Here is a 21,778-nt window from a genome sequence, read left to right as displayed (position 1 = left end):
TACAGCTTAAACAACTGCACACGCCTCTCTGCCTGCGTCTTTACGTAGAAAATATTTTTTCTATCCAAGAGATGTACGCAGATTTTTTCAACTGGCTGTATTTTCACTGTATTAAAAGGCTCTATACTACGAAACACGTAATACTTTCTACGAAACCATTTAATAACAAAAGCGACGTAGAAACGTTCGTTCTGTTGCACAGGCGAACGATCAAAATGCGTTTCTTTCATTTCACAGTTTTTACGGGATTCAGAGAGACCGCTGCGGATGTTAAACCGCGTTCGACAAATATGGCGGAAGACGATTTATCTAAAGTTGTCAGGAAACGAGAACAGTTTATATAATTGGAGTTCGTATAATGGAAGCTTACCAATTTTTCTCGCTACGTATCGCTCTTTGCTCGAATAATACCAGCAAACGTTCCGTTAATTGGGCGTTAATTAAAGTTTTGTTTCAATAAACGCATTTCTACTCTACTTGTATTTTTCTCGATAAATCCCGTGTACGCAGCGAACGCTGAAATTCTTCTACGTTTCCATGCTAACGGTCCATGTTACCATTTAGCCGACTAATTGTCAGTGATTAATAAATTGTGATAATTGCTCAATAAAAAGCGAGTGATAAGTGAATTTATGACACGATTAATCAGCTCTTCCAGACCTCTTTGAAAGCGTGTGCCTAGAATGTGTCGCAAAAGGTAAACGGTGACGAGTATACTCGTCAAACACGGAGTACGTGTGGCTGTTATAACGTAGAATGAAATTGCAACGAAACGACTGTTTTATCTTGTAATTTTATTAATGTCGGCCTAACATTTGGCAATGGCGTAACTCGTATGATGTAACTGAGTGAGAAAACGTTGTTTATAAAGCTTAAAGTGTCGTGTATAGTAATACCCCATACAAAATGTTTTATGGAAACATCGATGGATCTCGAAGAGGAGTTTCGCGTTTTATACCTTTCGCTGAAAAGGCGGATGCTAAAATAACGTTATAATCCACATTATATGCAGGTGAGAGGTCAGTGATAAAAGATAAAATGTGAAGACACGATGGATCTGCTATATTCTACGTTCCATCGAACCACGAAATATCTTGGAGCCTTTAAAGCGTACGGAACAGAAAATTTCGTTATCGAAGCAGATGAGAATGTAACAATGTAATGGTGCAAAATTACAATACATATATGCGATATAAGAGAATAAATCTGTTCGTTTCTCACTTGTCTTTTCAACAAAATCCATTATCTTTTATTATCGTAAGTCAGCAGCTAGAATATACGATTAATTCTAAAAATAGTGCAAGTGATTTAAGCATTTAAGAGGCACATTTTCGAACAAACTGCTCGTAAAATTGTACGACGCGTAAATCTCACTTTAGAAGATCGTATATTTTACGAAACGTTTTATTGCGTGTCGGAAAAATACTTTTTAACGCGCTCGAACGCCGAACGTCGAACGTCGAAACGCGTCTAAAAACGAGATACAGCGGCGATCGAAGGGAAGTTTAAAATTCACAAAACTGTGTACGATAACTGCACCTTACGTACTAATTGCGACTTTCATCACCAACAACGTTGAAGACAGTCATCCGTATCAAGCTTGTTCGCAATCCAATTCTTCTTATCAATTACAACTTTTCTTTTTTTCTAAAACTGTCGCGTATCTTTTATCCTTTTTTTTTTTAAACTTCCTCTCGTCCTCCATCGTATACGACTTGCTGCAATTTCACAGCCACCGGCACGTACGTGCCACAGAATAGACGATTATCGTCGACGATTTTGAACAAATTTTAGAAAGAAGAAAACTTAATAAAATTCGTGATGTATCAATTTGAAGCTGCCTCACCTTATCCGCCAACGTAGATGAAGCAGTAAATACACCGACGTACGGATACTGTTTGCAACCACTGGGCGTCTACATTTCTTTTCCACCCCTGTCTTTCCCATTCGCCCACACATTTTTTCCCCCGTCACGTATCTCGCACACACGCGTGCGCTATACGCACATACGGAGAATTACAGCACGCGAACCACACAAATCAGTCTCAATTACGAATTAATAAAGAAAGTCGATGTTTCCCGCGGAGATGATCCGCGAACTATATCTTCCGGGTATTCGGACGTGATTTCCATTTCGAGATACGATTTGGAATGCCAAAATGAAATTAGCGTGGAGATTGCCTTGAAATTAGAGTTGATTGTGGAACAGATTGGAGTTTGTTACTGGCGACGGTTAGCAAACTGTGAGACGGATCGTAAAAAGGATTTCGTGCGGCGTATCCTCTGATTAATAGTCTTTTGAACTGTTCATTAAGACGAAACGCTGCTGGATAATGGGCGGAGAAAATTTTCTTGAAATCTGTTTTGCTCCGCAGGGGGTAGACGATCCAGGGATATTTTTAACTTGGACGAATTCTACCGACATCTATGGAGGCGTCTCCTAGCGAGCGATTCGTCGTAAGGTTGTTGGGGGCAGACCAATCGGATTCAAAAACCCGAGTACGACGAATTGAAAAATTTCGAAAGCGGAACAAAACCAATTTTCATATCAATGACTGAATCTTTCTGACGATTGGAAAATTGGACGGTTTCCCGAGAATTTCGTGAAACCACATGTATATATGTCCGCGAATCTTTTCGTCGAGTCTGAAGAATAAATGCACGAATAGAAAATTAGATGAGAAACATTAGATCGAGGAAAGGCGTGGGAAACATTAAATATCTTTGCATAGACAATTTTTATCGGATTGTCGGGACGTTTTTATCGAAGTTTCAGTCCTTTTCTATTGCGATTATCTGTGTCGCGGAATGATTTACATAAAAATGAATTGAACAAAGGTGAATGTAGAATACGAATACTTTTGAATGTAGAATACGAATGTAGAATACTTTTCCCCAACTTTCAAGCTTTCCCTGCAGTAATATAAAGATTCACGTTCCCTTCGTACATAAGATCGAATGTAAAACTTCTAAATAAGAAAACCAAGCCATCTCTTTGAAATCAGAAATGGTCGATCACTTGAATCTGAATCTTAACAAATAAACATAGATGGTGGCTTCAAAGGTTATTCGATATAAAGAATCTTCGAGTTCGTCATCGAATCTACATGCAATCGCGAAAGGTTAATCGCTGTTCCACGGAGTCTTTCTCGCCCGAAACATTTTACCCGTATTTTATTATGCATCGCTTCTAATTTGACCGACTTATCGAAACAAACGAAATTTACCTATTGCGTAAACTCTCTCGAATAGGACGATGAAAAATAATTTCCAAGCCGCAGGTAGGTAACTCATTGTCGGCGCATTGAAATTCAAATTCTACGAGACACCCGTACACTGCACAGATCGTGGACAGATGAAACATTGGAGGAGACAGAAACGCGAAATTATCGGTAGCGGAGAAAGGAGAAACGAGGTTAAAATGGAAATATAGAAAAAATGTATGAAAGAAGAATGAGTCTAAATATCACATGGCAGAATTGAACTCTTCAGGTAGGTTTCTCCTTTCGATAGACCAGAGGTTACGTGCACCGCATTTAAATGAAAATTGAATTTCCTGTATACGTACTACAAAGTATAGAGTAATTTGCCCATGCGAGATAAAATTTCAAAAGGAAATTCACCTTCATTCGCTTTCTCTTTAGTTCATTAGTTTCGGGAATAAATAATACAGACAGGTAATTCTATTTTACTTTCCGATCATTCTTTCGATCTTTACGTATTAAGCTCTTTATGTTGCCTGAATTTTCAATACTTGGGAAAATTATTCCCACAATCACGCAATCCAGAATTTCGATTAGTTTTTATTTATTTATTTATTTGAGACGTTAAATATTTCCAACTCTAATTTACTGTCGTTCGAGAAGAAGGCGCGAAAAAGTCGGGTTTAAATCGAATAGACGAGAAGAAGAAGGAATTTTATAACGTTTAAAGACATCCACGTTTAACATCCACGTTTTATTTAATTCTATGGAATAGGTTCGCGGAATATTTTCAATTATTCGATAAACTTAGTTTCTCGTTCGAGCATAAACATGCACTTGCACGTTTCGTCCACGCATTTCCTGCGATACCACGCTCAACGATTAACTAATTATATCATTGTAGAGTATATAGGCTTATTAATTAATATAATAAATTATTATATACTTCAGGTGAACGTACAAGCGCGCGTGTTTGTGATGACTTTATTCGAAAAAAAGAATTTGTTCTTGTCGTTGCGTTGTTCGTTCATTCATTATTCATCTGATTAGTAACATCTGGTTCTTAATACTCGGTCCTAATAGTAATAGCAGTAAGCTGGCTTAATTTTCCTCTAATTTTTAAAATAGTTTTAATATTCAACGCTGTTTAACATTTCATCCTTGGAACACTCTCAGTACGTATGTATAAATAGTGTGTACGTGTGTATTTTTTATCGTAGTTTAGGGTATCTTCCACCTCAATTTCCAAATAGTTTCTTTTAAATTCATTTTTATGAAACAATACTGACACGCAAGAAGGGTGCATCAAACAGTCTTCGACTGTTACTTCCTCGTCGATTATTCCACATCACATGGAAATATTATTTGAAATTTTTATATTTACATTGTGGATATACGAATATTTATATTTTTACGGTCACACTAAAGTGTTAAAACCCGGACAGATATTTGTCGTACTTTTTAAATATCCTAACGAAGATTATACTTTGAATGTCCTATATATCGTTGCATATTCTGTGAATTCTATGCATCCTTAAATTCTATTACTCGCTTCTTTTATCTTCCGAATCTTTAAACATTTCCCACACGTATACGTGTCACAATCTGATTGTTTCGCACAGAACATGAAACCGGTATACCTGGTCGTTAAAACGTCACCAAATTAATAGTGAAACGAACGAATGATGATATTCGTCACATCGTTATTGCTACTTCAACCAACAACCAATCTCGTTCTTTCTGCTCGAGTAAAAAGTCTCGTTAAAAATACCAGTTTTTATTTTATATAAAAAGGAAAAAAATTCCGACCTTACGATATTAATTCTATGCTAATTGAACGTAATTATCTTCGAAGAAATTGGCTCGCGCGCTTCTTATGCATAAATGCAGCATTTCCGCGTAAGCTGATTCGTTGTTTGCTAGGTCGCGATTTAGCGAGCTATCGAGAGTCAAAAAGCAATTTCGCTTCCTTTCTTCGACCCTTGTTCCAATTGGACCGAAACTACGCTCGTTACATCGACGGAAAAAGTACGAAAGATTTCGCAAATCGGAGGAGACGACGCTGGGAACAACGGAAAAGTTCCTCGAAACGTTTATCCGTGGTCGTATCTCGTGCGAGTAATTCCAATCGATGCCCGGGATAAGCGTGACCCGTATTCCATACCGCCGGGTGTTCATCGATGTCACTGAAATTTTCTCTCGCTTTCAACTTCTCTACGCTAGTTAATAAAGCGCGGCAATCGTTGCAGGGTATCTCTCCCACGCGTTTACGCCGAATCGCCTACAACATGAACCGATATCGCGCCTTTTTTCCTTTACTATTGCGCAGCTTCAACTACGACCTTTCCGCGACACGTATTTCAATGCTAGCGGCTGCGACAAAAGCCGCATGAAGCACGGCGAATTAAAAGCGCGTCAGAGTAACGCGGAAAACATTGTTCGTAGTTTTCGTTAAAAAATGATTTGCAAAGGAATTTTACCGTTGCAAAAACGGTGTATGTAAATGGTGGAGATAGGAACAAATGGATAATAGATTTTTTCTTTTGTAGCGCGGGCGATAATATTTAACTTTATCAGGTAAATAGAATACCCGCTCGTTCGGCGAATTTTGTTTTACGATCGAGCCCCTATGACTTCAAAAACCTGCACGAGGCTGTAACAATTTTCTTTGATTCCTTTCGTTTCGCTGCCTCCTATAAGTGAAAATAATGCTTGCTTTAACTCGAATCATCTACACGTCCGGATACGTTATTTTAACTCTGTAACTCGAGTTTAGAACACGATCTAACCCAGCCCAGACTTCTACATGGCCAAGTTTACCTGTGCGAGTACAACTTCCATATTGCCGCTACTCTAACAAGTTGCTCTCTGCAGCTCCAACTTTTCCAGCTATACGTTACGAGCCGTCAGCAACCAATCTTTCTTTCTATTGTTGACATTGTCTGGAATAACCATAAAGATATAGAAATACAGAGTACGAGGGTCGTACGTTACCGTGTAAATGGATGCGATATGAGAATGGGAAGAGAATGCCCTGTTAGACGGATAAAGGCGCCTTTTGTCCTTGTTCAACGCTAATCTTACCAAGCCCGGTGAAACGACATAGAAAATTTTATTTAAAATTGTGCATTTGCCCTTATTCATTTCGTTAAGAGTTAGTGTTAATCAGGTACGATGGTTAATCTGTGTTACACACTTACGTATGTAGCTGCGATAACAAAACTTTCCAACGGTTTCGTCGATACAAGTATAACATCGAAGCGTAAGTGCCAATAGGCCTAACCAGTCATCGATATCCCTACAATCCCTCCACCGAATATTTGGAAAAAGGCGTGACGAAAATGACGTTCGAAAACGAAAATTCGTTTCCTTTTGTCGTCTCTCAATATCCCCACTACGCACGCGGTTGGTAGGCATCCGCTACCGTTGCCACGTGTCAACGGTCAAGGACGAAAGTGACGTTCGAAAACGAAAATTCGTTTCTTTTTATCGTCTCTCAATATCCCCACTACGCACGCGGTTGGTAGGCGTCCGCTACCATTGCCACGTGTAAACGGTCACGGACGAAAGGACGTTCGAAAAGGAAAATTCCTTTCTTTTTGTCGCCTCTCAATATCTCCACTACGCACGCAGTTGGTAGGCGTCCGCTACCATTGCCACGTGTAAACGGTCACGGACGAAAATGACGTTCGAAAAATAAAATTCGTTTCTTTTTGTCGCCTCTCAATATCCCCACTACGCACACGGTTGGTAGGTGTCCGCTACCATTGCCACGTGTAAACGGTCACGGACGAAAATGACGTTCGAAAAATAAAATTCCTTTCTTTTTGTCGTCTCTCAATATCCCCACTGCGCACGCAGTTGGTAGGTGTCCGCTACCATTGCCACGTGTAAACGGTCACGGACGAAAATGACGTTGGAAAAATAAAATTCGTTTCTTTTTGTCGTCTCTCAATATCCCCACTACGCACGCGATTGGTGGGCGTCCGCTACCATTGCCACGTGTAAACGGTCACGGACGAAAATGACGTTGGAAAAAAAAAATTCGTTTCTTTTTGTCGTCTCTTAATATCCCCACTACGCACGCGATTGGTGGGCGTCCGAGACCGTTGTCACGTAACAACGGTCTCGGACGCCCACCAATCGCGTGCGTAGTGGGGATATTAAAGGGCGACAAAAAGAAACGAATCGGATCAAGAAAACATTTGTTGAATCAAGAGTTGTACGTAAAGAGTCGAAAACGAGAATTGTTAATAAATATACTATTAAACATCTACACATCCTGCACCAAATAACCTCAGGTATTTACCGTACGAATGTGCGTGCGTTATTAGACGAACGCATTATATATATATATTTCGCATTTTCAGTCTTCGTCGTCGTCAATCCTTATCGTTTTAAAAGTCGTACGGTTCCAGAGCATTTGGTCGCAGTCGCAGACCTTTCGGTTAGCGAGCTCGTTAGCGACTGTCTTATGAAACTCTGGGCAAAGAATCACGAGAACAGCATGCGGATGGCGAAGAATGAACCTACAGTTTTAGGTCTGAATTTAGATCCCGAACGATCGGAACCACACTGAGACAGACGTCTGTCTTTCTTTGTATATTTACGCAAATAACGCGAGACGAAAAATGTAAGACGCAAGTTGTATCCCAACTTCTTCGAAGGTCGACGTCAGACGCATATCGATGGAAGCTAAAGGTTTTTCGTCATTGCGCCAGTCATTTCCACCGTGTTTTTACCAACACCTGCCAAATTGGCGGGCAAAGGAAAACGCGTATCTTCTTTCCAAACGACCAATCTAATTTAAAATAATTCGGTGTTGGTTGCACGAAGCAAGGGATTTGTCTGGAATAAAATGTTTTAGCTATCAAAGATACAATGGCCAAAATGTTCTTAAAAAAGATTTAATTTATTTATACGATATGAAGCTGTTAGTTGTTGCGACCTTTCTGAGAAGCGTGTTAAAATGCGTCGCGAAAAGTAAGCGACGACGAGTATACTCGTGAAACGTGGAGTATGCGTGGCTGTTATAACACAGAATTAATATTCCGCGGATGCTCTGACAAGCATATAGCCTGAATTGCCACGTATTTTTCGAACGATTGAAAAGATCCTTTGGTTCTAATTTGCATTTCTACTCGAAATACGTTTATCGAATTATACAGGCACGATTTTTTCTTCCGCAAACTTTTCCCATATTTCACGCAACTTGAATATCCATTCTTCCAGAACCTCTCAGGCTTTCCGGCGGGAAACTTTTCAATATGATTTTTTACATCGTCCAAAGAGTTAAAAATCCGAACGAACTTTCCCAGCAGCGTTTAACACGTGTAATATTTTATTAAAAATCAACGAGCATATTTAAAAACATTTACAGTAACGTTTTTTCAGCGTGATATGCTTAAAAACATAAATGAAAACATACTTGAAATTTCCTCAATGGAAAGGTACTAAGCAAAGCTTTTATTTTATTAAATTCCTTAAAAATCGGAACGAATTTTCCGACCAACCGATATTATACCTAATACATCGATAACGATTTCGTATTATCCATCGTATCCATCGTATCCATTCGTATTACACATCGAAGATGTAAAGGAGATTGCAACGATTTGTCTAAAAGTTTGTGACCTTCACGGGTGAACGAAATCCGATATCTCCGAGAAAAAGAACGAATTAGAATGCGTGCAAATGACAAAGAGGAAAATTAATTGTTTATCCTTTCGCGTAGTCGATGTTCTACTATTCTGTCAATTTGACATATTTGAAACGAGAGACGCATTAAGTCGCAAAAATGACAGGGGTTGATCTTTTGCGTCGAATCAAACGAATTCGAAGGGGAACCTTAAAATACCAACGTTTCCTGAAAAGATGAACGCAATTCAACCTTCGTACTCCTTCGAATTTCCGCTTGTCGAACCTCATTTGCTCGACGTTTTCGATAAGAAGAAACCTCTAGAACTCGGAAATTTTGGCTCATCCCTTGGGCTTCGAGCTAACAAGGTTCGACTTTAGCATTTTACGTTATAAACACTTTACATACATAGAGGAAAGTGGCCAAATATGGAACAGGTCTCCCTTTCTTTCTTAATCCGATCGATGATGAATGTCTGCCAAACGACTATAGGCTACTTCACTCAGTTAGTCGTTCATTTTCTGAACGTTTATTTTGCCAGAAACTATTTTCGCTAAATTTTAGATTTATTATTCTGATGGCAAAATGTGGATCATCGAGTAGTCAAACAATTTGATGCTCGGATCTCGATGATTGCGAACAACTACATTTCTGTTCTGTTAACCGATCTGAGTGTTCCATATTTTACCTTTTCTGCGATGTCGATTCGATATTAAGAATTTATTTATAACGTTAGAGGTATAAGGCTAACACTTAGATGGAGCGTAATTACAAGAATCTTTTACGTATCGCAACTGAAGGTAAAATAACAAAAAAAGAATAAAATAAAAGAATAATAAAAATAAGGTTTTGCGTGTGTGTGTGTATGATTAAGCGAGAATACAAGGCAAGAGGGAGGATAATTATTGTAAATCGAGTTTATGGCCAGCAGTCTGAACATAAAGTATACTACGTTGCAAGCTACGTATGCGAGTGAACGTAAAAACTGTATTACTACCGTTACGTTACAAGGCACACGCACGAGCGAAATGACAAAGTTAGGATAAAAAGATTAGAAAATAAAACCAAGCACGCTGTAATGGTATTTCGCGACGTATTTTATTCTGTAACGTTATATCTGGTATGGTTATAGCTTTCGATAAAAATCACGTGACGTTGCACTTTGTACAGCAAATCAACCGTTTCTCATATTTCGAAATATACACATAGCGTTTTATGCGTAAGGAGAGATAAGAAGCACACGGGACACTTGTGTACGTACGTTGTAAAGGACTTTCAATTTTGCATATGTGTCATCACGCGTGAAATAACCGGACCAAAACAGTGGATACGGCGATATGTTTTTGACACGGCCAACCAGCGTTTGATTTGCGTTGAAATCAAATTTTTCGGTTCAATTTCACCGAAACTTCGCGCTGAAATAACGCGTGATACACATAGCTTGCATTTCACTCTCAATATTATTTTGATCGATATCCGAGCCGAAAGTACTTGCCATTTCGATTTAATAACGCACTTACGTATTTATATCTCATTTATATGTGTCCTATGGTTTTAAAAATATTACGAGGCTGTACATGACGATAACAAGCGAAACGAGAAAGTAGAATATTGCTTGACTTTCGATGTTACATCGATGTTTTAGCTGTATATTCTACGATCGATGGAAATTCGCCAAGCACAATGAAATTTGAATTTTAATCAAACCTTCGAACTAAAAGTATCTTCCATTTCGATCTCATAATACAAATTCTATGCCATATATTCGTCATGTCTTTTAAAATATTATTCTCCGATCACGATCAAACAATAACAATAATGACAATGACGTAGAATACATTTAACTTTGCATATTATATCCGTTATTATATATTCTAATATTATATATTCTGCAACCGATTAAAATTTCCAAAGTACAAATCGAATTTCAACTAAAGTTGATTAAAATCAACTGTTCGAACCGAAGGTATTTTCCATTTTGACTTAATAACGCAAATAATAACAAGAATACTTATTCATATTTTTTCTTCTGTCTAAATATTATTAAAATCATGCAAGGTGGTGTGCAACGATAATAAAAAAATCGAGATGACAGATGTGGCCCTTAAACGCATAACTGCGCAACTATACGTGCAATTCCAAGCATTTCAATAACAGTCCCCGGAGTAGGAAACACTTCAAGTATGCGCTATCCTTGAATGAAGGAGTTAGACAAACTGACCGTCTACTCATTGTGGAAGCGCTCGATAATTACCAGTTCCTGGCGATTTTCTTCCTTACCGGTGTCTTCAATGAAAAGTTAGTCCATGTATATTACTTTAAAGATTCAACCGGGATAATTAAGTTTCGAAAGTCCTTTAGACGCAGTCGTTTTACGGAAGCCGGAAAAAGAAGAGAAATTAAATTTCGTGCTACAACGTTCGTATAAATATCAGATTTTAGATTCAAAGTTTCCAATATATATATTTTTCGATCTTTTTTTTTCTCCATTCGATATGATGATTACGGTGACTCGAAGTTGTTCCCATTCGTTAGAAGATGCGTATGTACTAACAATTAAATAATTTCCTTATAAAAGGAAAGAAACTTTTGGGACAAAGTAATATGTTCCTTCTTACGATAAAATACCCACTGTACGTAATATTTGCGCGCAACGATGGTAACAATAATATTAATTTCTTGATCCTTTTTTGTTTTTATTTGTACAAGATTTACGATAGTTTCATTAATATAATTGCTCGTAATTAACGACATTAAAATGCGATCGATCGATACTCATTGAAGACTGGGTTGTTTAGATTGGAAATTTCCATAACATTCATCCCTAATCATCTATGCAGATTCCAGATATGTACCGTTATACCGTGTTGCGTGAACAATGAAATAAGCGTAACCCGTATCATCGGTTGACACAGCCAACATAGTTAAGGTAAACCAATTAAGGCAACGAGTTAGTAAAACGATTACCCTTCACGTTTTCTCCACGTTATAATCGTGTACGATCCGCCTACCATGAGAAAGGTTATTTGGCAATAGACAAAAAATAGTAAAAAGTCATGTAACAACTATAGCAAGAATCCGATATTAACCGGTTAACCGAGTCATTTTTTAAACTAGCTTTTTAAACGTAATTTATTTTTAACGGAAATTAAACGTCGCGTAGATAAAAGAACAGCAATTGGTAATTTGTGTACTGTTCGTGGATTTCTAGCCATGGAACGTTAAAAACATAGACAGTTAAAATACTATAATAATACGAATCCGACAGACAAGCAACGATAATTTATTGAAAATTGGTAATGAAAAACGAACGGAATTTGATGAAAATTAACAAAACTTTTACCTCGTAATAACGGTATTATTATACCATCGAATAAGTAAAAAATTAACACTCACCAAGAAAACGGTATAAGCAACGAAGATTTACAGCTTGGCCTTCGCGAGACAATAGTGGTGGTTGGCGCCAGACAAGTGGTCGAGAAGAGTATGCCCTACTGCACAGTCATAGGCATAGATCGTGCACCCGAATTGTCCCGTCTGTCGATGGATATTACCTGCAACGACCTCCGTGATACATTTCTTGCGCTACGCGAATAGGTGCACCTGTTTGCGTGCCACTTAATATCGCGTACGCACGAAACAGCTCGAGAATTATCCACGAATTCTACGAATTCGCAGTTACTAATCGCTTACCAAACGTCGATTATGTCGTTAGCGCTTGAAAAGACATTCGAATGTAATTGTTGCAAAAGATAAATGAGCTTTGTAAAATAAACGGTCCAATTCCTATCGCGTTCACAGTCGAAGCGGTACTGTGAGGCTCGTTGCGACCCGGCGTCCCTTTATACGATCGACCCCCGAGCTCAATAGCCAATCAGCGTTACGCATTCCCCAACGTTCAAAATCCTTCCGTTGGATCCACGGACGGCCGATGTCAGTTATGTGAGGGGGTGGAAAGCACTTTTGGCGGTATTACATGTTGCTTCGCTGTAAACATGGACGATCTGGATTTAATTCAATTATCCAAAGCGAGGGAAACGGCGTTTGAGTGGTGGCGCGAAAATTACCGATTTCGTTGCGCATATTGACAAAGTTATGGCGAGGGATCTGTATGGTATGTACTATATAGCTTTTCTCGCGGGCTATGTTTCTTTATATTGTATATCGAAGTACGCACCTAACGTTTCAAGAGAAGCTTTGCATGCCTTGTATAACTTGAACTGTAGTTTAGATTTACAACTTTACTTTAGTCTTTATGTTTTCTTACTTTTCAAGAGGTAATCTGCGATACTTGTAAATAGATACTACATATATATGTACGTTAACTTGTAATGTGTAATATTCCTGTTTGGTTAGGTCTATATTTTCTAATGTGACAAATATGTGTATGGTGGCCATCTTGTACAAGTAAACTGATATTATTAGCGTAATTTTACAAATTACAAGTCATAAATTATTCCTTTTTCCAAACAAGGAAATATACGAGAAAAAATAGAATAGATTCTTACGATTATTTTTGTGAAGTTTTGAAAAAATCATGTATTTAAGTATTCACGAGAAAGGGGAGACAGAAAAGAAATGCAAAGATGGAAAGTTTCGAATATGTAAAACGTAGTGAAATCCGTAAATGATTTCATAACTGCTCTTGAACATTTCTTACAAACAAACGAGTCATCTCATACTTTCCTACAGGAGAAGGACATATTCATCAGAAAAAATTCCATTGATGTTGTCTATGAATGCTTATGCATCCAGCGAAGTCTGTGATTATTTTCTTTATCTGGAAACATACGTTATAGTTTTGAAGTTATAGTTTTACATTATTTGTTCACAATCGTTATAAAAAGACCGGAAATGTATTCAGGTCACGCACATGCTTTACTGCTTTATACGTACTATCGATGTTAAAAAACAACTCGTACCGAAAGGATTAATATAATTTTTATTTAAATTTTTTGTTTCGTATTCATAGACGAAAACTGTTGTGTTGTTTGTCCGCAAATATGTAAAACGATTCCATTATATTATAAAGTTCTGAAAATCGATAGTTTTCGTTATACATTTCGTTAGTTAAAATAGTTAAATGACTTTCCAGAAACAAATCATGCTTCATGGACATTTTGAGCTTAGTTAACGTAAAAGTTAAACCTTGTTCTGTAATTAGTTAAGTTACATGAAATTAAATGGATTTCAAGTAGCTGGTATGTAAATGATACTTAAACTAACATGTAATGCTTAAATCGTAAAATAAATATACATGTAAAATCAGTTAAATTTAGGGAATCAATATCGATAAACGCGAAGCTATAAATAACATCTTTAAGTCAAAGATTATTTGAAAGAATTTCAATTTCACTTCAAACTTGAAAGGATATTTCAGATCAAGTAAATAACAAATTTATACCGGTATAGTGATCGCATGTTTCTTGAATTCAAACAATTTGTGTAATCGGTACGAGAATGTATGCAATATGGGATATTAAAGAGAATCGCATTAGGCATTATTGCACCATGTACGTCATAAATCGTCGATGGAAGCTCTGAAGCGGGCAAAAGAGTTTATAGCTTCGATAAATAAACTGTTCTTTGTAAATGATAGGTTAAAAAGTAGGTAATCAGCATTAATATCAATTGGATATTCCATCGAATAATTTTAAGGATCTTTGTATTATAACATATCCTTTAGATAAAAGATAATTGTTAGTTTTATATCGAAGAATCCACAAGTGTTTCTACAGTAACAAAGTAATTAACGTTTCCTTAAGGGACTAATTCTTGTTACAGATTTCTTTCACCTTCATCTTTGAAACTATTCATAAATTATATTTATATCTTTCAAAAAATCACATCCTAATCCTTAATAATGCTCACAGTTTTGTAGTATTTAATATCTTTTGATTTATTCGAGATTTCTTCAAATCTAATACAGAATTCAAAATGTTTCACGTATTTATTATAGTCTATAGATTATGCTTACAGACTTGGTTCATGTATGTACGTATGTGTATTATACATTATTGTATTTAAGAATTTATATGATCGTCCCATGAAATACCTCTAGTCTGTAGGAAACAGTCTGTTGCTACTATGGTTTAGATGAAAGAATATTATGACATGTCGTTTAACTGTGTGATACCATCTATTAATGTACCAACGATGACTTTAATGACGGTCTAATAGATATTGCGCTACAACTTTGATCGACGTGACTTATTTCTATGATGCACTTCGACAAGCTGATTTCAGCCAAATCAAGTCAAACGAAGTTTCTTGTGTTTAATATTCATATAAACTTACTATGCATGTACGTAGTTTGTTTCAGTAGCATCTACGTAGTTTAAGAAACTAGTTGATGACGTTATTTCAATAACACAATCATAGTGGTTTTTAGAATAATCATGATTCGAACGCAGACTATTAGGGGATGATATGTTTTAAGAACAAAAATTATAGTTTTCCCTTCTAAAACATGAGATCGAGATTGAAATAATTTTGAAAGAAGAGCGAAATAATTTTAATTCTTTAACCATTTAATTCTACCTTAATAGCAAAATACAAGAACGTGTTAAGTATACATTATTACTAATTTAATTATTTATATCACTAATAAACAATATTCTTAATTCGCAATTCTTATATTATTTAACTATACTATTAATGAAATGATTTTATATAACTTGCAATTCAATGGAATAAAAACATGAATGAAATATTTAAACATACCTACGTACATAGATTTCCAATAATTTTAAGTAACTTTATGAATTAACACGTTATAATATATTTTGCATATATATACGGTATATATCTGTTACATTTATCAAAAATGATTCTTGTTCAATTACATTCGCCACTTATATCGCGGAAGCGTAAAATTATTTCAAACAATATGAAAATAATTTATCGTGAAAAATATTTTACGTATTGTTTCTCGTTTTTATCGTAAATTAAGCACGTTCCCATTTCTTGCCATAAGAAATAATGGATAATCGATAACAACAGCGTAACGAAAGTAAAAATTATTGTTCATTCACGTTTTGAACGTAATTTTATCAGCTGTACTTTTTCAGCTACTTTGATTTTACTTAATTTCAAAGAACATATTTAAATAATAGCTGGCTTAACGTATAAAATATAACGTCGAAACATTACCGCGACTGTCTTGAACAGATTTCCGCCTGTAGATGACTTTAAACGTTTCCGTATCTCGTAATTTGCGAGAAACGAATCTCACATACATTTCTACGAGACCTTGCTCTGTCCATCTTGCAGTTCCTTCCTTGATTGACTTTCAAATTTCCCCCTGGATTCTAGGCTGTTTCTGTCATATAGAGTGAAGAGTTCGCTGGCCCTCGAAGCAAAGAGACAAGCACATAGAAAGTCTGCCTTTGGGGTTGGAAGTAAGCATAATTTACGATACGATGATCTAATCCCTTCATCACGCTTGGAATATACATGGTTGCCTGTAAAAGGACGCAGTTTTATATTCAGCAAGTTGCAAAGAAAAGATCTATGTTATTTTGTGATCTTATAGTACTCACTCGAGAGAAAAGGAAATTTTAATCAACGTTATATAATATTGATGAAATCCAATTGCTGGGTCAAGAAGAAGAGAAAAATATCCTTCGCCATTCATAACAAATATTTGACTTTCTGTTTTAATATACTGCGGGCACGAGAAAATATTTGCGCGTGTCCATATTTTCCAATGAACCGTTTTCCTATCAGCTTTTATATTTCAAATCAAATCCTTATAATCGTATGAAAGTACCACTAAATAATACCAAGTTTAATACCTGTATCATGTATTTATATTCATATTATTTAAATACCTTTCGTAGTCACTGTATAACTGCCATCTGTGGATAATACATAATTCTCTATTTATTCCTTCTGTAGCCGATATTGCACGACATGCATTATTTATTGATTTGTACGTGTGTCCACAATAGGTAGATTTCTCTCTATGTGTATTCATAAAAAAAAATTCGTTGAATTCAAATCAGATGATGGAGGAGATTATTTTATTGGACACGTTTATTCTACCTATTCTATCGAGGGTTCGATTTAAACGTTCGATTTAAATGTTAAATAAAAAGTACGGTATATCAAATAAATAGGATTAATTTTTGGATCTACGCTTATCAGATATTTAATACTTCTCTCATTAAACATGTACTACAAATTTACGGAGTTTTAGATTACTTCCTTGTAACATTCTCTCTCTCTCTCTCTATATATATATATATGTATTTATATATATATATATAAATATACAAATATGTACATATATGTAAGATAGTAATCCGGGGATAATTCAGGGATCTATTCTGTAGTCTAAAAATCGAGTTTTTATTATGGAGTAAATAATAAAATACAAAAATAAACAACAATTAATATGCGTCTATAACAATAAATAACAATAATTATATAAACGGGAAATAAGAAGTCTTTAGTACAATGTTTACCTGAAAATCGAGAATCGATTTTCAACGTCCTGAGCTACCGATCTTTCTTCTTCAGTCTTTAAAGTTTTAAATAACTATTCCGTAACCTTGTTTGTCTCTAATGTAACTCTCTGTCCGTCCGTTCGGGAAAAACGTGCTTCTTAAAATGATCGTCCATAAAACAAAAGAAGGTCTGTCCGTGAAACACAGCCTGTCGTGCTACCCGTAAAACAAAAAGAATCCCTATCCTACATGAACTCTAGGGAGTTTACACCGCCCCTCGAATGGGGAGTGGAACAGATTCCCTTCAGATCCCCGATTACCGTTATCCACTTCATATATGGAGTTTGAAATCCTTCTTAGAATTATGAAAGGTCCTTTCCTAATTTCTTCCAGCTTATTTCTATTCATTTTTTTTCCGTTATGGGTGAAGACCATATCACCGATTTTAAATTCGTGTTCTCTTCTTTTTTTATCGTATTTTTGTTTGTTGATTTCGAAATTTCTTGTTGAGTTTTTGAATGCTTCTTCTCTGTCTCTTTTTAGGTTTATCTTATTCACCATTATTTCCTTAGGGACGATTTCAATCATTTTTCCATTCAGTAAATGATTTGGGGCAAACCCCGTTACACTGTGTCTGGTGTTATTGTTTTCTTCTACGCTTTCTTCTGTGATTTTTGTCCAGTTTCTCTTATTTTCGTCTGAATTACATCTGATCCTGTTTACTAATGTTTGATTTACCCTTTTGTTCAGTCCATTGGAGGATGGGCAGTCTGTCGAGGTGAAAATTAATTTAATGTTCCTTTTCCTCGTATACTCTTGAATTTCTTTGGATGTCATTACTGGGTATCGGTCTGCAAGGATAATTTTTATGCAATCAGTTTCTCCTGTCGAGTCTATAAGTTTTATGATATCTTCTGTGTGTTGTGTTTTCGATGTGGACATAAAAACAGCCCTTGAAAAATGATCGATGAGTATGTGCATGTATTTCTTTGGTGAGTTGTTATTGGGTGAAATCGACCTGGGAAATTCAGTGCTTCATAAATCACACAAGGTTGTTTCTTGGGCGGTGGCTCTGGCTTTCTGTCCAATCTTGCGTTACTCCCTTGTGTTTTTCTTCCCTTCGTCTGATATTGCCCCAAGAATCCGATTAAGCCATTTGTTGATTGTACTGTTTCTTTATCGATTTTATCTTGAATGTGTATGGGTAATCCAATAACAATTAGATTTATCCCTGTCTCTTCAGAAGTCTTCCTCCTTACTTCCAATATTAATCATTCCTTTTTTATGGCATATTCAGTGAATGAACCTGAAATGTATTTAAAGTTATAAGCGTATCGTACTGCAGACCAACCTTTATTGCCAGAGGCTTTTTGAACTGCCACCTTCCAATTTTCCCAGTTGTATTCTTCATCCTTCAGCAGATTTGTCTGGTACCATTCTGATGCTGTTTTTCCCAAATATTTCTTCAAATTCTTGATCCTTTTTTCATCAGTTTGGATTTTGTATTTTTGGTATTCGGTTTCATACTCATATTAGAGTATGGAAGGGATGCGTATGTGAAATATGAATATTTCATACTCCAATCTGTGGCTTTTTGCGTTCCATCAAATTGTTTTATGACAAAGTCTGTGCCTTCTCTCTCATGCATGTTTTGTTTCTGGAAGATCTCTAATAATGTTTCTGTTTGAAGATTGGGCTTTTCGATTTCGGTCTTTATTTTCCTTGTGGGGATGATCTCCGATTCTTCTAAGTAAATATCTCGAAACACGAAGTTTAAACTTGTACCGATGTATGACGCCGCCGTTGCGTCATCCATCGTGAGTGCAATGTTTCTGTAATGGCTTACCTTGGTTAAGTTGTTTGCGGCTTTCTTCACTATCGATAAACTGAATAACCGCGGATGATGATCTCTTGCTTGATATTCTGGAGGAAAGACATCACATACTTCATCTTCTGGTTTTCTTATGAATTCTTATGGATTCTATTTTCTCCCCATTGCGTTCTCGTTCACGGCGATACGTAGCTTCACTTTTAACGGCATGGCGTAGTGAAAATCGATTTGTAAGATGGTAATTTGGTGATAATTCAGGATCGATTCTGTAGTCTGAAAATCGAGTTTTTATGATGAAGTAAATAATAAAATACAAAAATAAACGACAATTAATATGCGTTTATAACAATAAATAACAATAATTATATAAACGGGAAATAACAAGTCTTTAGTACAATGTTTACCTGAAAATCGAGAATCGATTTTCAACGTCCTGAGCTACCGATCTTTCTTCTTCAGTCTTTAAAATCTTAAATAACTATTCCGTAACCTTGTTTGTCTCTAATGTAACTCTCTGTCCGTCCGTTCGGGAAAAACGTGCTTCTTAAAATGGTCGTCCGTAAAACAAGGGAAGATCGGTCTGTCCGTGAAACACAGCCTGTCGTGCTACCCGCGAAACAAAAAGAATCCCTATCCTACATGAAATCTAGGGAGCTTGCATATATATATGTATCCTTTTAAAATTCTAAAAAATTATACAGATTCATAAAAATATAGTTAAAGACTTTGTAATATAGCGGTTTTTAAATAAATATATATAGTTTTTAAATAAATGTTAAATTTCTTCCGACTATTCGTATCACATTACGATTATGCTCTTTTAGTTCTATAGCTTACGAAGTTAGTTTAGAAGTCGAGGCTTACCTCACAGGCTTACACAAAAGTATTGGTTGAAGTTTTCCTATCAAAAAAAAAAAAAAAAAAAAAGTAAAAAAAAGGAAAAAGTTGTAATCGCTTTAATCCACAGGTTGTAGTTAACACGTTTGTGTTTCGATTTAAAAGTTAATTCAATTAATCCATAATATCGAAATGTTGCTAACTGTTATTTTATATTTTTTTTATATTATTTGATATTTAATCGTTTGATGAATACCATAGATATCTGATATTTAATCATTTAGATGAATTTCATAGATATGTAATATTTCATCGTTAGATGCGTTCCATCAAAGTTTAATATTCATCCGCCCACGTACTCTAAGGGAAGATTTCATATAAACTAATATTCATAACGTTTTAAGACATTTATAAAATAATTACGTAACACTTTATGTTAATTTGGAAATTTAAATAAATTAGAGAATTATCAACACCATTCGTTGTTATAACGATGCTTAATAACTCGGAATACAAACAGCTTTCAAGTAATCGGATAAAATTTATCATGCTGCTAAAGTAAAAGTATGATTTATACAAGGTAAAATCTCCTTTGTAAGTAGTGTGATGCTCGTAATGTCAGGCACACGAAGTATACGCGCATATTATATCACGTAATTTCAGCTTTATTCCATCTCTTAATCGCTTGGTTTGAAGAAGCCGTAAGTAACAAGCGAAGCCATAGCGTAAAATAGTTTTATTAAACTTGTAAACAAATACAAGAAATATAGTCGTAGTATCCAACTGCAAGTTCAAATGCGAAAAATAACGTTCGGGAAAATTTGTGACATGGTGAGAAATTTTATACTCATATCCTAAATTGATAACATATATATTATTTGTAGAAAATTATATTTATTTGTATATATGTAAACATAATATCTATTAATGAAAAAGTTAATTAAGAAATATTCTATTATTATTACTATTCGTATCAATTATTTTTCATTTAATAAAAAACTAGTGTACACCAACTCATGTTCATTCTACTGATCTTATTTTTACGGTTCGAAATATATATATCGAATTTCGATTTTCCATCGTGTTTCGCTTATGATTCGTAAATATTAATTAGCATGCGATTAATTGGTGTTATAATTCAGAATGTTCGATATTCATTTACATTTATATTACTTTCACGTTATAGTTAAATATTTAACGTTGGTTAAATATTTTATTATTTGAAAGACTTGTGTCTATACTTCATATGCGACAAAAATTGAGAATTATTCACGTTTTTTAATTTAACGATCCTACTTTTATTTCAATTAAATCTCGATTCTTAAACTTTCATTTATTCGCGTCAAAATTAAATCCTAAGCTTCAATCCTACGCTTCCCTATGTAAAAACCTTTTAATCCTTATTTTTCGAATAGTTTGCGAGAATTGATCTTCGCGCAAGAATTAACGCCACTCAAGTACTAATTGATTCCATCTCCAGAGCGCTTAAGTGACATTCGATTGTCGCTTGAGTAGTTCTTATCCTCGCTGTAAAATACGACAGAATTTCGATTCCTCGATCATTAATTACATTATGAGACTACTTTCTCACGCTTTTCCATTCCACGCCGTGATTCCGCTCGCCTAACTACTCTTTCGCTATAGCGCCGATCAGACTTTCAACAAGGTAACGATTAATCTCGATAATGAAATTTCCATCACTATCGCAATAAAAAAGATTATTCTACGTTAAGCTATATCTTCTTTTATTAATTGACAGAATGCATCGATACGTTGATCGCCACGTGAATTTTATAGATTTTGGCCAATAGATCGAATA

At 35.6% G+C, this 21,778-nt stretch overlaps 2 long non-coding RNA genes across 3 annotated transcripts; both read right to left on the bottom strand.

The window, feature by feature from the left end:
- Positions 1 to 16,490: 16,490 nt before the first annotated feature.
- On the bottom strand, positions 16,491 to 19,722 carry LOC126927003 (uncharacterized). 2 transcript variants are annotated; one of them, XR_007715069.1, is made up of 3 exons: positions 19,527 to 19,722; positions 16,674 to 17,178; positions 16,491 to 16,591 (listed from the first exon to the last, which is right to left on the bottom strand). It is a non-coding gene; the product is annotated as an uncharacterized LOC126927003 (long non-coding RNA). The 2 variants fall into 2 exon arrangements; XR_007715070.1 differs by lacking the exon at positions 19,527 to 19,722 and adding an exon at positions 17,310 to 17,408.
- On the bottom strand, positions 18,157 to 19,270 carry LOC126927010 (uncharacterized). Its single transcript, XR_007715077.1, has 3 exons — positions 19,138 to 19,270; positions 18,674 to 19,049; positions 18,157 to 18,597 (listed from the first exon to the last, which is right to left on the bottom strand). It is a non-coding gene; the product is annotated as an uncharacterized LOC126927010 (long non-coding RNA).
- Positions 19,723 to 21,778: the final 2,056 nt, after the last annotated feature.

This window comes from Bombus affinis, unplaced genomic scaffold (assembly GCF_024516045.1).
Source record: "Bombus affinis isolate iyBomAffi1 unplaced genomic scaffold, iyBomAffi1.2 ctg00000068.1, whole genome shotgun sequence".
Lineage (NCBI taxonomy): Eukaryota > Metazoa > Arthropoda > Insecta > Hymenoptera > Apidae > Bombus > Bombus affinis.
This window is presented reverse-complemented; position numbering and strand designations above follow the sequence as displayed.